The sequence below is a fragment of the Prenolepis imparis genome, unplaced genomic scaffold, assembly GCF_030444845.1.
Source record: "Prenolepis imparis isolate NDT839.2.m4 unplaced genomic scaffold, iyPreImpa1.0 SCAF_7, whole genome shotgun sequence".
Taxonomy (NCBI): Eukaryota; Metazoa; Arthropoda; class Insecta; order Hymenoptera; family Formicidae; genus Prenolepis; species Prenolepis imparis.
Window position 1 is genome coordinate 17,959,509 of NW_028141165.1, and position 15,092 is coordinate 17,974,600.

General features: G+C 29.2%; 1 long non-coding RNA gene and 1 pseudogene across 1 annotated transcript; one reads left to right on the forward strand and one right to left on the reverse strand.

The window, feature by feature from the left end:
• Positions 1–5,820: 5,820 nt before the first annotated feature.
• On the reverse strand, positions 5,821–6,823 carry LOC145938690 (uncharacterized; annotated as a pseudogene).
• A 4,104-nt stretch (positions 6,824–10,927) lies between these two features.
• LOC145938510 (uncharacterized) lies at positions 10,928–11,651 on the forward strand. Its single transcript, XR_014425720.1, has 3 exons — positions 10,928–10,956; positions 11,153–11,353; positions 11,616–11,651. It is a non-coding gene; the product is annotated as an uncharacterized LOC145938510 (long non-coding RNA).
• The last annotated feature ends 3,441 nt before the right edge of the window (positions 11,652–15,092 follow it).

Consider the following 15,092-nt stretch of genomic DNA (forward strand, 5'->3'; position numbering starts at 1 on the left):
TTTCGAGGTGGATGCAATCACGGATCTCGTCGTTATCACGGGAAATCCTGAGTGATTTTGTGGATGGACGGAATCGCAGATCTCGCCGTTATCACGGGAGATCCTGAATAATTTCGTGGTGGATGTGGGAGAGAGAGAGAGAGAAAGGGGGAGAGAGGTTTTAGGGTTGAATAGGATAACACTCGTGCTAAGAAGATGATAAAGCAGATGGCTTTATCTTGAATCCAAGAATTATTTCGGTGCGAGATGAAAAATTTACTTTATGTTTTTCTTTGAGCGTGTCTTGACTTACTGTTAGTAGGGTGCGTTGTTGTTAATGACAGCCGGGTCATTCTGGTCTGGTAGGTCTTGTACGTGGTGTTTCGCATTTAATATCACTCGCGATGCACGTTTATATTCAGAGAACCTGTCGGTGCTTTCACGAAAACGGTAAGTGTCGCTCCGCTATGAGATTCGCGTTTATATCCCGTTTTTTAGTTCGCGCCCTACGTTCCGACCTCTTAACAAAATCCCGCGAATAAAAATTCGTAATTGCATTTTTAAATAATTTTCCTTTCCCCTTCTATGGGGTGCGTTGCAAGGATCTACGAATCGGAAGTTTATTACAGTCGTTTACGAATCGGAGCTCGCTTCTCAAAAACGGGGGTATCTCGAGGTTTTCTAAATATCGGGGCGATGTTTGTTGTTAGTTTTTCTCAGCGTATATCGCGATATTCGGTGTTTGTTAGTGCCGTCTTTTATCGATGTTTTGCTGTTTTATTGCCCTCACGCGTAGCGTGGTTCTTGTTTGCCGTGGGAGCGATGCGTGTGGCATCTTTTAAAATCTTTATTGATTGTCGCTTCCTTCGCGAGAATATGCGCTGTTGTGCTATCTTGGTTCGCACATTTTCTTCATTGTTTGTTTTTCAAATTTTCTCCTAAGGGAAATTTTACTTTCGGCGCGTTCTCGCAGTCCGGTCTTTACCGATTTTATAATGTTTATCGATTGCTCGCGATATCCGCAGCTGTTCTTTTCGTTGGGCACGGTTCGTTTTATTATATACGTGCCGCTGAGATTATTATTATCTCTTTTATTTTGCTAACAACAAACTTTGCCTGGGTCGTGGAAAAGAAAAGAATCGTGGAGTCCGTGGGACGTAATAACAGTTCATTTATATTTGAAAGTTATATATTTGTACTTTTAAAAGATTGTGTTTCGTAAAGGTGAAACTCCTTTACAACAAATTGCACGTAGACTTAAAGAATTTGACAATCCGGATTTAGATATTGTTTCAATGAAAAGTATTGATTTTATGCGATTAGAAAAATGTTATTACAGAGATAATTTTATAAATCTGCGTAAATATGAAACTCTATATATCATTTTAAGAACACCTAATTATTTAATCAATTGTATGGATGGTAAAAACGACTGCGTAATGTTAAAGAATGATTTAGTAATAATTGTACATAGTTTTGCTAAATATAATTCTATATCATATGTTATAGGAAGAAAATTGGAACCTTAAGAGAATCTATATGATAAACCACTTTTGTCAAATTCTTTAGATATTCAAGTTATGAAAGATGTATCTAACCCCTTTAACGAATGGCTTTGTAGTGACATAGTAAAAAAGATATTTAAGATACCATTAAAACATTGTGTAGTAGTGTTTCCTATTTTGCACACATGAAATTTTAAGCTTTACTAACTTCCAATTTTCTTTCTTCTTACAATGTAATACATGAGTACAAAAGCAATGTTATTTTTTTTAGTCATTATCTTTAATACACTGTCGAATTGTTTTTATTTATCTTTGTTTATAGTTAAAGTTTAGTTTGATATGTTTTTGTATGTATATTCATATTATATTTATGACATGTACTATGTATGTATTTTCTGACATGGACTATGTATGTATTTTCTGACATGTACTATGCATGTATTTTTTCTAACATATACTATGTGTGTATTTTCTTACTTTAGTTATCATATTAATCTATATAATGTTGATGCCACCTGGTCTTATTCATATTATTATAGTAATAATAATAATAATAATAATAATGCACACAATAGGAAAAATATTAGGAATAGGAATAAATATTAAGCATTAAGCTTCCTGCACAATACAAAAGTACAAGCAATAAGAACAGAAAATAGAAAATATTCATCAATAGAAGCAAAGAATATCTATTGTTACCCCCTAATATCTATCTGCTTCTGTTGATGGATATTTTTATTCTCTGTTCTTAATTTCTATAATTTTATATTGTGCAGTAGGGTTAATGCTTAATATTTATTTCTATTCCTAATATTTTTTCTATTGTGTGCAGGGCCTAATAATAATATTTCCTTTTTTCTTAGCATTTGGTACAATTATAATATATTTAGTTTTGACATTTTTAGAACCAGATGACTTTACTGAAGTGGTGCCTATGTCTTGAGTTGACGAAATAAACGTTTATGTACATTTATATATTTATTAAATGTATGTATTTTCTGTTAGTTGTTAATCTATATAATGTTAGTGCCTCTGGTCTTATTCACATTATTGTAGTAATAATAATAATAATAATAATATAACAATAATAATAATTCCTTTTTCTATTTTTAGGTATGTATTCAGTTTTGAGATTTCCGGAACCAGATGACCCCACTGAAATAGTGCCTACATCTTGGGTTAACGAGGAAAAACTGATAACGAAATGGCCACCATATAAAGAGCCAGAAAAAGTATTAAAAGCTGCTCGAAAATGTTTTATACCAGAAGATAATTGGCTAGAGTATACCTGTGCACTTCTTATATGTAAATGTGGTAAGTTAAAAATTGTTCTAATGCATTTTGAATATTTAATCATATCTTTTAATAGATATATAAAAAAAATCTCTTTATTTTGATATTATTTATGGTTAATAATTATACTTATATCTCTGATGTTCTACATTTTCCCTTTTCTTTACTGTCACTTCTTAATTTTTTATCTTACTCACCAAACACAAATATATAATTCATTTAACATGTAATGAACATGTACGTTACAACGTATATGTTTGTGCCAATATTCCCATTCGTAGATGCATTTGTAATATTATAAATGTTGTCCCACTCATAGATGCATTTGTAATATTACAAATGTTGTTTTTATAAATAAGAAATCAGGGAATTTTCTATACATTCTGTATATCTAGTTACATGCTTACTAAATAGAAGTATTTTTTAGTTTCTTTTGCTGTTTATAGATGCAATATTTTTCTTTGGATATTCTGGATAATTTCAATCCTCATAAAACACTTTTTCTTTATATAATTCGATTTAGGCTATGCATTTGGCTAATCAGTCAGACATTCAATCAATGAATTAATGAGTACTTCACAGGGTTATATAATAATGGATTATGTCGTTTTTTAATTAAGATTGCAATTAATTTTTAATCTAGAATTGTTTTTTAATAAATTTTTTATTTTTAAGGTCTTACTCTATTAATCATTTCTCGAAATTAATTTTACCATACATGTATCTTACTCTCGTAAAAAGTATTAGTTTTTAAATAATTTTTTTCATATTTTTTGATTTATTAATCAAAATATTAAAATTACTCTTTCACACACACGTACGCACGCGCGCGCACACAAAAACAATAATACATTCTTTTTTAAAAAAATTTTATAAAAAAATGTTTGTTCCTTTAATTTAATGGAAAAACTTAATGACCAAGTTTTTAATTCTTTTTTATGTAAAAATATAGAATATATTATATGTATATGATATATATGATTTATACACCTGTGATGTGTGTTTTAATAAACATATAAATATACTATATTATATTTATATAAAACTTTTATGTTATTTTTCAGATGACTATGAAAAAACTTCTAAAAAAAGGCGAGATGCTGATTTGTTTTCAGACATTGAAAATATGGAAAATATGAAAATGACACGCAAGAACCGCCATAAAAGAGTATTTTTATCTGATGATTTAGATTCAGATGATTCTGATAATCCACCTTTGAAAGTTATGAAAATCCCTCCACGTATAACATATCATAAAAATAAAAATTACTCTACCAAAATAGTCGATTATGAAGAAAGTCAGAACAATATAAACTTCGAACAGTTTTGTGAGTTTAATGCATATTCCGAACTCAAAGAAAATGAAAGCAACTCTGAAAATGTCCAAAACAAATCCAAATGTAACATTATAGAAAATAATTATGTACACGCATTTGTGTGTAAAAATAAAATATGTACAAGTAAAATAAATACAGTCATCTGGAAAATATAAAGGTAATATTTTGTTTAACAATTTTCTTTTAAGACAACCGTATAATTTTTTTTTCTTCAATCTTTAAAAAATTTATTTTTTAAGATTTTGATATTTAAAAAAATTTTTTTACATTGCATATAAGTGTTCTATGCTTAGACAAACATATCGTTTATCATGGTGGAAGTATATAAGGTGAAGCATTCCGGTGGATGCGCAGTCGTCCGAAAGTAGTAGGAAAGTGGTCAACCAATTAGATTTCACCCATTCGGCAAAATCATATGATTGATACTGCCATATGTATATTGTTGGCAATGAGCGTTAAATATTAAGGGCCGGTCTCACCATCTCCGATTAACTCAATCGGCCGATTAAACTATATCTTTGTCTCTTTTTAAGAACGTAGCTGAAAAGAGACAAAGATATAGTTTAATCGGCCGATTGAGTTAATCGGAGATGGTGAGACCGGCCCTAAGTGTTGGAGTGTTATATTAAAGTGTTATTTCGGACATCAACATCATGCCGAATTGTTTTGTAAAAAATTGCAAAAATCGTTATAGTTTATATTAATATTTATGAATACACATTTTTACTTCCAATATAAATACTGTGTTTTTATTTCTGATTAGTCATTCACGTTTGAAATACGCGCGTTGCCAAATGGATGACATTTGATTGGTTGAAATTTCGGTATGCCGCCATTATGCATAATACTTCACCTTTTATTTTTCCACCATGATCGTTTACTTTTTACAGAGATTGTCGATGAAACTTCTCAAAATGAAAATAACAATTCACAATCCTGGGATCAAAATAGAAATAACAATTCATAATCCTGGGATCAAAATAGAAATAATTCACAATCCTGGGATCAAAATAGAAATAATTCACAATCTTGGGATCAAAATAGAAATAACAATTTACAATCTTGAGATCAAAATGGAAATAATAACTCACATTCTGGGATCATTTATTCTCAATCTGAAGTGCAATCAAAAGGGTTTGATGTAGATAATAACTTTGCAAGTAAGTATTTTCTATATTATGTCAACTTTTTATGATTTGCAAACCCTCATTTAATCAAATTTTTTTTTAATGTCATATTTTAAATTGAACTTTAATTTGTCACGGTAATTTTAAATCAAATTTTAATAATAATTAATTAATTGTTTTTATATATTTTATTTTAATAAAATTTGAATTGAAATAATATACAGGGTGTCCCATTTTAACTTTCGGATTGAAATTTCTCGAAAACCCCGTATATTAAACGAACATTTGTATTTGTACACTGCTCATACATTTTTGTGCCTAAAACGCCATATTTATTTTTATGCACTTATATAATTAAAAATTTAACGCTATATTTATTTATTTCAAGGTATAAAACTTATTTTGACAAAACGAAATAAAATAGTGCAACAGAATGAAATTATAATGGCAAAAATTTCTAAACTTGATAAAAAGAGTTTCCAAAAGATAAGTCATGAGTTGAGCAATGAAACGAAAGATAAATTAAGCAAAATATTTATTATAAAAGATCTCAATGCTTTAGAGGAATTCGATGCTTCTTTAAAAAAGAAAAAGTTCTTTTATGAAGTTGTAAGTATAATTAATACTTTGTCGAACTGTTTGATCTGAACTTGATTTTTGAACAGAAGCAACTACTTTTGGCAACGCCCATAAAACATCTTTTACTTTGCGATAGCGTTCTTTTGACGTAGTAATCATTTCTGCGTTTGGATTGTGTGTCTGTTTTAACCGATTATATTCAATAATAGCTTTTTCACTGGCTATTACTGATGAAGGATCGTAATTAATTAAATGTAATCCTTCTAGAGATGTTACTCGCGATAATGCAACATAAATTTGACCACAACTAAATACAGAATTACCGATGTCCATAATTGCACTTCGCAAACACAATCCTTGGCTTTTATGAATAGTGATGCCGTAACTCAAAGATAATGGAAATTGTTTTCTGATAACATACACTCTATCTATCACCTCAAATTTAACATTTACTCTTCCAACTTCCAATTTCATATTCTAAACCTGATGGTAAAAGAAGTTTAATCTTTTCTACGTAATCAGTAGATGTATCTTGTACAATGGAAATTACTTTAGCAATTGTACCGTTTATAAGACGTAAACTAGCTTCGATATTATGTCGAGTCATAACTTTTGCTCCAATTTTAATTTTAATTTGTTTTGAAAGTCCAGCTGTTTTAGAATTATCATCATCGTTATTTGACAATACTTTTAATGCTTTCTTTTTTAAATATGGAACACATTCAATCGTGTCTTCAGCAATTAATAATATTTCTTTAGAGACAATACGACTTAACATTGCATCATTAAGAACATCACACATATTACAAGTAGGCAATAAACAAACAGTGTCCGATCATAAATCATTAATAAAATTACATAACTCATTTAATCTAGATTCGAAAGACTCACTTTTAAAAGATATTTTTCTACTTTCTAGAATTTTACAATCAGATTTTGTCACTAAACCAATACGAATTCGCGACAATAACTCACGGTAAGAATTATCTCCTTGCTGACGCATATTGATTGCCAATTCATCGTAGTCAAATAATGTAGTCCATAAATTAATAGCATTTAAAGAACCAAGATGTTTAGCAATTTTTTTATCTGATAAATGCATAAAAATAGGATCTTCGTGTACAGGAGGTAATTGAAGCAAGTCTCCGAATAAAAGAATATGCTTTCGACCAAACCAACCATCATCGCAATCATTAGTGTCAAATATCTCAGACAATCGAAGATGTATATACATTAAAGTCAAATTAGATATTATTGACACTTCATCAATTACAAAAAGAATAGCATCTTTAAGATCTACTCGTAAAACTTTCAATACATAATCAGATAGTTGCCTATACTTAGGAATATGGCCATGTTCAACGGGTATTTGAAGCAATCTATGAACTGTCAAACCATCTATATTAAATGCTGCAATACCAGTAGGTGCTGCTGCAGCCAGTATCTTTGTTGAGATTTTGTTTTATCCAGCATTTAATAGCCTTGATTAAGAAACTTTTTCCAGTACCACCTTCTCCGGTAACATATAACCGTAATACCGATTTATCTGATTCTATAATATTGATAGCTTTATTGAATACTCGTTTTCCATATTTAATTTTGCTATCATTTCAGATACATCAATTTCTCGAATTACTTTATCACCAAGATCTTTAAAATCTTGCATTACTTCACCAGCCTGTATATTTTGAATACCTATCGAATTTTCAGGATCATCCTGAGACTGTTGTTTTTGTAAATTGTCATCTAGGCATTGTTGAACTAACTGTTTTGCAGTTTCAAATGCTTTTTGCAATTCTTCTAATCTTTCATGATATTGTAATGCTTCTACAAGATGCAATTTTACTTTGTGAAACGACTCAGCATAAGTATTACGTTTATTTCTAAGATCCTCTAATTTTCGCCATGGTTTAAACATAAGCAATAACGCAAAGAAATAATTTTCCGGCTGTGTATTAACATCATATAATGATTTATAAGATATCCATGTTGTCGCCGTTTAAGATAATAACCATTATTTATTTTATAATATTCAATATCCTAATTTTTCTTCGTTTGATCTTCGAGATATTGTACCACTGAGCAAATTCATAAAGAGACATATTTTCTAATTCGTTTGGTCTATGTGGATAATGATTATTTATCAAAGATGGATGAAATATATCTGTAGATTTAGCATCAAGAGCTTTAATTTCCTTGGGACTTTTTAATTTTCAATATCGTATTTGGTTAACATCTAACCATTTGATAAATGTATTTCGATCAGTTCCATATAAAGGAATACCTAACAATGTATCAGCAGCTTCGAGAGTTCCACATTCTCTATTATTTGTAAATCGCAGAGCAATATTCCAAAGATAACTCGCTAATGATTTGTTTTCATTCTTACTAAGGATATCGGCCAGTTCACTTTTTCCCGCTTTATTCATATATTTAGTAATGTACCAGATAAGCAGTGATGATTTTTCACCAATAAATTGTATATCCATATTATCTTCCCATGCGGTAAGAAGAACAGGATTATAATCATTTATATTAACTTCATCATCCGTTCGAGGAAGATCATAATGCCTGCTTTTATGTTTCAATTGTTTTCTACCAGCTATCGAAATTGCCACATCTCTCATATTCAAAGTTTCAGTAACGGGACGAGGAAATCCAAAACGACACCGACGAATAACATTACGTCCTACTTTTTTAGAGCGAAGACAATAATTGTTATGTATATGTTGCTGATGCGTATTAACACGCCTGTACAATAATGGCGAAATATTTTTATGCGGCATTTTACAACTTATATTTTGTAAGATAATTTTGGAGACTTCTTTAATAGTAGATTCACCAAAAATAGGTGCATTTTTAATCCAAATTGATAAGTGAAAATGTTGTATACCTCTACCTTGTTATTCTCGTCGCCAGAAATAGTGCATTACTTCTCCAATTGGATGATCTTTAGAACTAATAAAGTTACGCATTGCTCGAAACTTATTATCGAGAAATCTGGATGTTGATATAGGATCTCTAGCAACAAATGCGCTAACGCATAAGGAAGTGTCATCCCATCCATTTACTTCACGAATATATTCACCTAAATCTTCCCATAACCATTCACTCGGACTTAGTGTTAGAAACCATGTCGCAGGCCCATAATGCTGCGTCATACAATTTAAATCACTTCTCGGTTTACGCCAATATTGCTCCGTATTTCGAAGTGTCGAAAATATTGTGCTCAGATTAGATTCCAACAATTCTTTTGACATTGCGTCTAAATATTCTGCAGCTGTATAACGAATTCGCGGGTTAGTTGCATTCATTTTATGACAAATTCCACGACTTAATTGACGCATATTTGCATCGTTCGATAAATAAAATAAATATTGTTGATTTAACCTATATTGTGGATGTTTAGATGTCAAATGACATTTAATAAATTCATGATCATATAGTTTGACTGGCCTAGTCTCATGTTGTCTATTAATACCAAAAGGATATATATCTGGAAAACATTAAATCTAAACATTTTTCACGATTATCCAAAGGCAAATCCTAAATTTTTAACATTTGATATAAGCTTGTCGCAGTTTTATTTGCTTTTTTTCATATAAGGGATAGATAGTATATTGTTCGTAATAGCCATCATTTTCGTCAATAACCTGAGTTAACATTGCTTTTTGTTGATCTTCTAATATATCTTCTATATCATTTTTTGTCTTTTTTATCGAATTATTTGATAATTCAGAGTTGTCATCCAATATTGCTTCTGTATTATTATTTTCTGTCTCTTCCACTTGAAATACTAAATTTTCTAACTTTTCAAAACATAACTCATTGTGATTATTTGGCAGTATAATGTGAGAGTATAAAGCATTGTTATGCTTTAACCATGTTAAAGCATCAAATACTTTTTTAAGATTAACCATCTCTTCCCAAACAATCCTTGATTTTGTCGGGATACTTCTAATTAATATATATAATTCATGATTAATATTTATTGGATCAGTATTATGACATAATATATTCAATGTCTCCTGTAACGAAAGTGATAAATGAAATGTTCTATCTTTAACTTTTTGTATCGTTTGCATTTGAAGCAACTTTTTATTCATAACAGTTCCCATTTTGAGAACAATTTTTTCAAATGTATTAAGAGATGATATTACTTCGGGCACAACATCTGTGAAGAGATTATTCAAGATGCAATATGCAGATATTAGGCCTTTACGAAATTTGCCTGCACAATAATTACATAATTAAGAATTACTATTAAGGCTCTTCTGTAATAAATACAAATATAAGTGATAGGGCCTTTTTAAGAGCCGAACGCGGATGTTGATGCGTATTCCAACGAAATTTAATTTTTCGCTGGAATTAAATTAATTGTGCATAGGGCACAAATTTTACTACTTGGTATACTGCCAAGTCTTATATGGAATAATCTCTTACTTGAGATTTTTATTCTATACATCCCCTCTAACCCCCCTAAAGAATTAAATGCGAGAGAAAAATATAGATCCGAAAGTCGCTGAATCGGGAATCGAACCCGAGACCTTTCGCTTGCCGGGCGACTGCTCTTCCATCTGAGCTATTCAGATCCTTTCGATTCTATATTCTTCTCTGCTTTTTAAATAAACACTCTACCGCCATTGTACCGCGAGATGGCTTCGCGGCGAACAGTCTTTCCGTAGAAGAAAACAGTCTAAGAAAGTATATATGGCGATGAAACTACTTACCTGATGTCTTGATGTTCAAGGCTTTTCAAGAGGATTATTGTTTACACTTTTATTTTCGACACATTTAGTTTGACACATTATTTTCGACGCATTGATTCAAAATTTTTATTCTCGTCAAAGTGAAAGTTATTCTCTAAATATGTTATATTAGGTTTGTTCGCGTTGCTTGCACCTTTTACACTTCAATTCTAGTGAGTTCTCTAGGAATATAATAAATCTATAATTTTATTTAGTTATTTGTACAAAACAACTCGAACGGCAAAGTGCACATAGGTTATCAAAATGGCGTACGAAGTAAATATTAATGAAATATTAGATAATATAGAAGAAATAATGGATACGTCTGACGACGATGATTTACTTTTACTTCTAGTTCTAGCATATCCAGAGGCTATCTACTATGCTGGTATGTAAATAGTATATATATATTTTACTTAATAAAATAAATAAAATGTTTATTATAATACTATATAATAAAATAATACAGATACTTATAATACTAATAAAATAATACAGCTACTTATCAGTAAATAATTATTAATATTAATATTAATAATTATTTACTGATAAAAGAACAATTTCTGTATATTTTTATATTTTAGATGACGAAATGCTATATTTAATACAATTAGGATTAAGAGGTGTTCAACGTATTCATCACATCAAAGTTAATAATTATATAGAAAATGTTGTTCGAAATTATATTAATAATGATTTTATTATGCATTTTCGCTTGTCACGTCCAGTTGCATATTATCTTATTGAGCATTTTACAACATCTGAAATCTTTACATCTCTACAAGGTATTTCACTATTATTTATTTTCAAACTGCATATAATTTGTAATATCAGAAATTGTCTATTTATTTAATAGACTAAGTATGTTTTTCATTTAGCGACACAAGTCGACACAAGCTATCTTTATTCTTACAGAATGTAGAACAAAGATAGAATGATGCTTGTGTCGACTTGTGTCGCTAAATGGAAAGCATACTAATTTATAAAATAGATGTAGTTTTATTGTTTATTGGTAAATATATTTAGCAAAGCTAATCAACATTGCAGAATATGCAGGATATGCACCAATTTCAGCAGAAAAACATATTTGTGGTATCTTGGACATGAAAGTGCAGGATATCGCGATGTCGCTGATCGGTTTGGCATTACAATTAGTACATTGCATGTCATTTTAACAAGAGTAACAAATTTTGTAATGCAGCTTGCGCCACATATAATAAAATTTCCTACATTACAAGAAAAAGAAGAAACAATGGCATATTTCTTGGAAAAGAAACAGTTTCCTGGAATCATTGATATTACATTTATAATCCATTTTTGTTAGATTATTATGTGTAAATATTATATTTATAATTTATTCATATACATGCAACTTAAAATTTGTTTATAGGTGCTATGGATGGCACGCACATCCGAATTGATAAACCAACGCAAGATCATGATTCCTATGTTAATAGAAAACAATATTTTTCTATACACATGCAAGGTGTAGTAGATCATAAACTGAAATTTGTAGATGTGTTTGTTGGATACCCCGGATCTGTACACGATGCCAGGGTTTTTCGGGAATCTGATTTGTACGAATGTCTTCAGGAAATCTGTCCAAGTAAGTGATATATTTACGTTATTAATATATTCATTATTTTATATTAAATTATATAAAAACAAATTATTTTTAGGAGGTTCTTATATATTAGGAGATAGTGCATATCCTTGTTTGGAATGCCTAATGGTTCCATATAGAGATAATGGGCATCTGACACGAGCTCAGAGGCATTTTAATAGTAAATTGAGTTCGTGTCGTATAGTAATTGAAAACGCATTTGGTTGTTTAAAACAAAGATTTAGACAATTGTATCACTTCAAACTTCGAAATATTGTACGTATGGTACAAATAATACATGCTTGTTGCGTTTTACACAATTTGGCAAGTATACGCGATTTAGAATTACTGGAGCCTCCACTTCAGGATGATTATCCTGATCCAGAAGCCAATATGATAAATATTAATAATGATGAAATTATTCCTGAAAATCAACGTGGTCGCATTTTACGAGATGAGTTATGTCGTCAATTAATTGCTCAATAGTATGCTAATGAAACAAATAATAATTATAGTAATTCAGTGCCAACTGTTTCTTTAAAGAATTTATATAATTTTTTTTAGTTTTTTTATTTCAATTATTTTGTATTATTTTAAAAATAATTCAAAAACATTAATACTACAATAATGTTTAAAGATTCAACGCAGGTAAATATTAAGAAACTTTAACAGGAAAAAATGTAGCATGTTTCTGATATAATTATATTCTCTGTGAAATAATATTTTAATTATAATAAACAATAATTAATACAAGTATATCCTTATATCACAAAAACAAAATTGTGCGACAATATTCTTATTATTTTATTGTAATAGTACATGTCTCAATTATGTTTAAAGTTATTGATCACGTCTTATTTTTTAAAATTATATTTTATATTGCTGTCACTTATGCATACAAATAAAAAATGATAATCATGGGATAAAATTTTATTTTAGTGGAAAAATTAAATTAAATTAAGTAGAATATTGTATTCATTATATAAATATAACTTAAGAGATATGATTCCTATGATCTATTTATAATATTGTATCACCAATAACTTCCATAATTACTAACAAAAAAACTTCAAAACTTAGAAATATTGTACGTACACTACTATAATGTTTCTAACTTACAAGTATTGCATTTTGTACTGTCACTTAAACTTACATAGGGTACTTTCCGATTCACGCATGATGCGCATAATGCATCATTTATCCTTGTTGTTCACCAAATGTTAAACAAGGCTAAATGATGCATTATGCGCATCATTTGCGTGAATCGGAAAGTACCCATAGAAACTTTACACTTTACTTAGAAATTATAGAAATTATCACAGATTTTAATATTATTTTTTATATTAGTAAATAAAAATTCAACTTTTTCTCAAGTAACAAACAAACATTTTAAACAAAACAATATTAAATAATTCTACTTATTAAAACTTATTAAATATTATTAAGAATTAAAACTAATATTAAAAAAAGGTAAGTATTATATAGGACGAATTTTGAAAGATCTCATTATTCAAAAACAACAGAAATAAATATATATCTTCACTATTATAAGAAAGCTTAAGAAGATTTTATGAACTCAAAGAAACAGTGGGATATTATTTGTACTGAGAAAATGTAGCTATGTCTTGCAAACTTTTTGCAATTTCCTTAAGAATTTCATTTTTTTTCATCTCTTTTAACATTTATCATGTCTCACTGTTTCTTTGAGCAGTTAATAAAATCTTCTTGAGCTTTCCTAATATTTCTAAATTCTTCCAGTATCTGTACTTACATGTTTTCGTTGCGTTGTTTTTCACTATTTTTTTCAGAAATATACGTATCCAGAGCAGCTTGACATTTACTTAGATATGCAGTCGTTGTATTTCGTCGTATCTTATGTGTATTTTGTAGTTCATCTTTTCTCAAGTTTTGTACATTTTCGATAGGAGCTCTACTATTTGATGAACTTGGATCACTAAATTCTTCGGAGACGTCAACTATGTTGTTAACTCTATAAAATTAATTAATGACATAAGTAAATTTGATATGCACTATTTGTACATATTCTATATATTATATTTACATAGCATTATTTTCTTTATTAGAATTTAGTTGTTCTCTAAGTACCAAGCCATTCCTTCCCGATAAAGCCAATGGTTGTATGTTGTGTTTTTCTCCTAATAAATCTGTTAACTCGCTGTAATTAAAGAGAATTATATTATTTGTAATATTAAGTCTAATATTATATATGTATATGTATCATATAAAAATATGTATTTACAAATACTTACGCTTCATATTTACAAGTTTTTCTTGCTCTTCCTGTTTTTTTATTATTACTGATCATATTTTTAAATGAACGTTCTAGTGATTTTATTTTATTTTCGATTTGTAACGAAGTTACAGAGTAACCATTTTGCCCCATAATTTCCGCAATTTGTTTCCATAAAATTTTAAATGTTTTCATTTTTCTTACACTTACAAGATTTTTCTTGGATTTATATATATCCAACAACAATTTTGTTGCTGCATCATTCCAAAAGAACTGTGTAGATTCATTGTTAATATTTTGATCATTATCTTGATCATTTTGACCATTTTGATCAATTTGATCACTTAGATCATTTTGATTATATCTTTGATTACTCTGATTAATTTGATTATAATTTTGATCACTTTCATCATTTTGATTATATCTTTGATCACTCTGGTCATTTTGATTATAATTTTGATCACTTTCATCATTTTTATTATAATTTTGATCGCTTTGATCATTTTGATCATTTAAATCGTTTAGATTTTGAGATCTGTTCTCATATATTTTAGTTCTTGATTTAGGAAGTTTTACACAGACTTGAGTGTCTTCAAAAATAAAGTTTATGGTATCACAAGCAAAATTAATTTCATTTTTTTTAATTTTGAACTGTCTTCCATCTGAATAA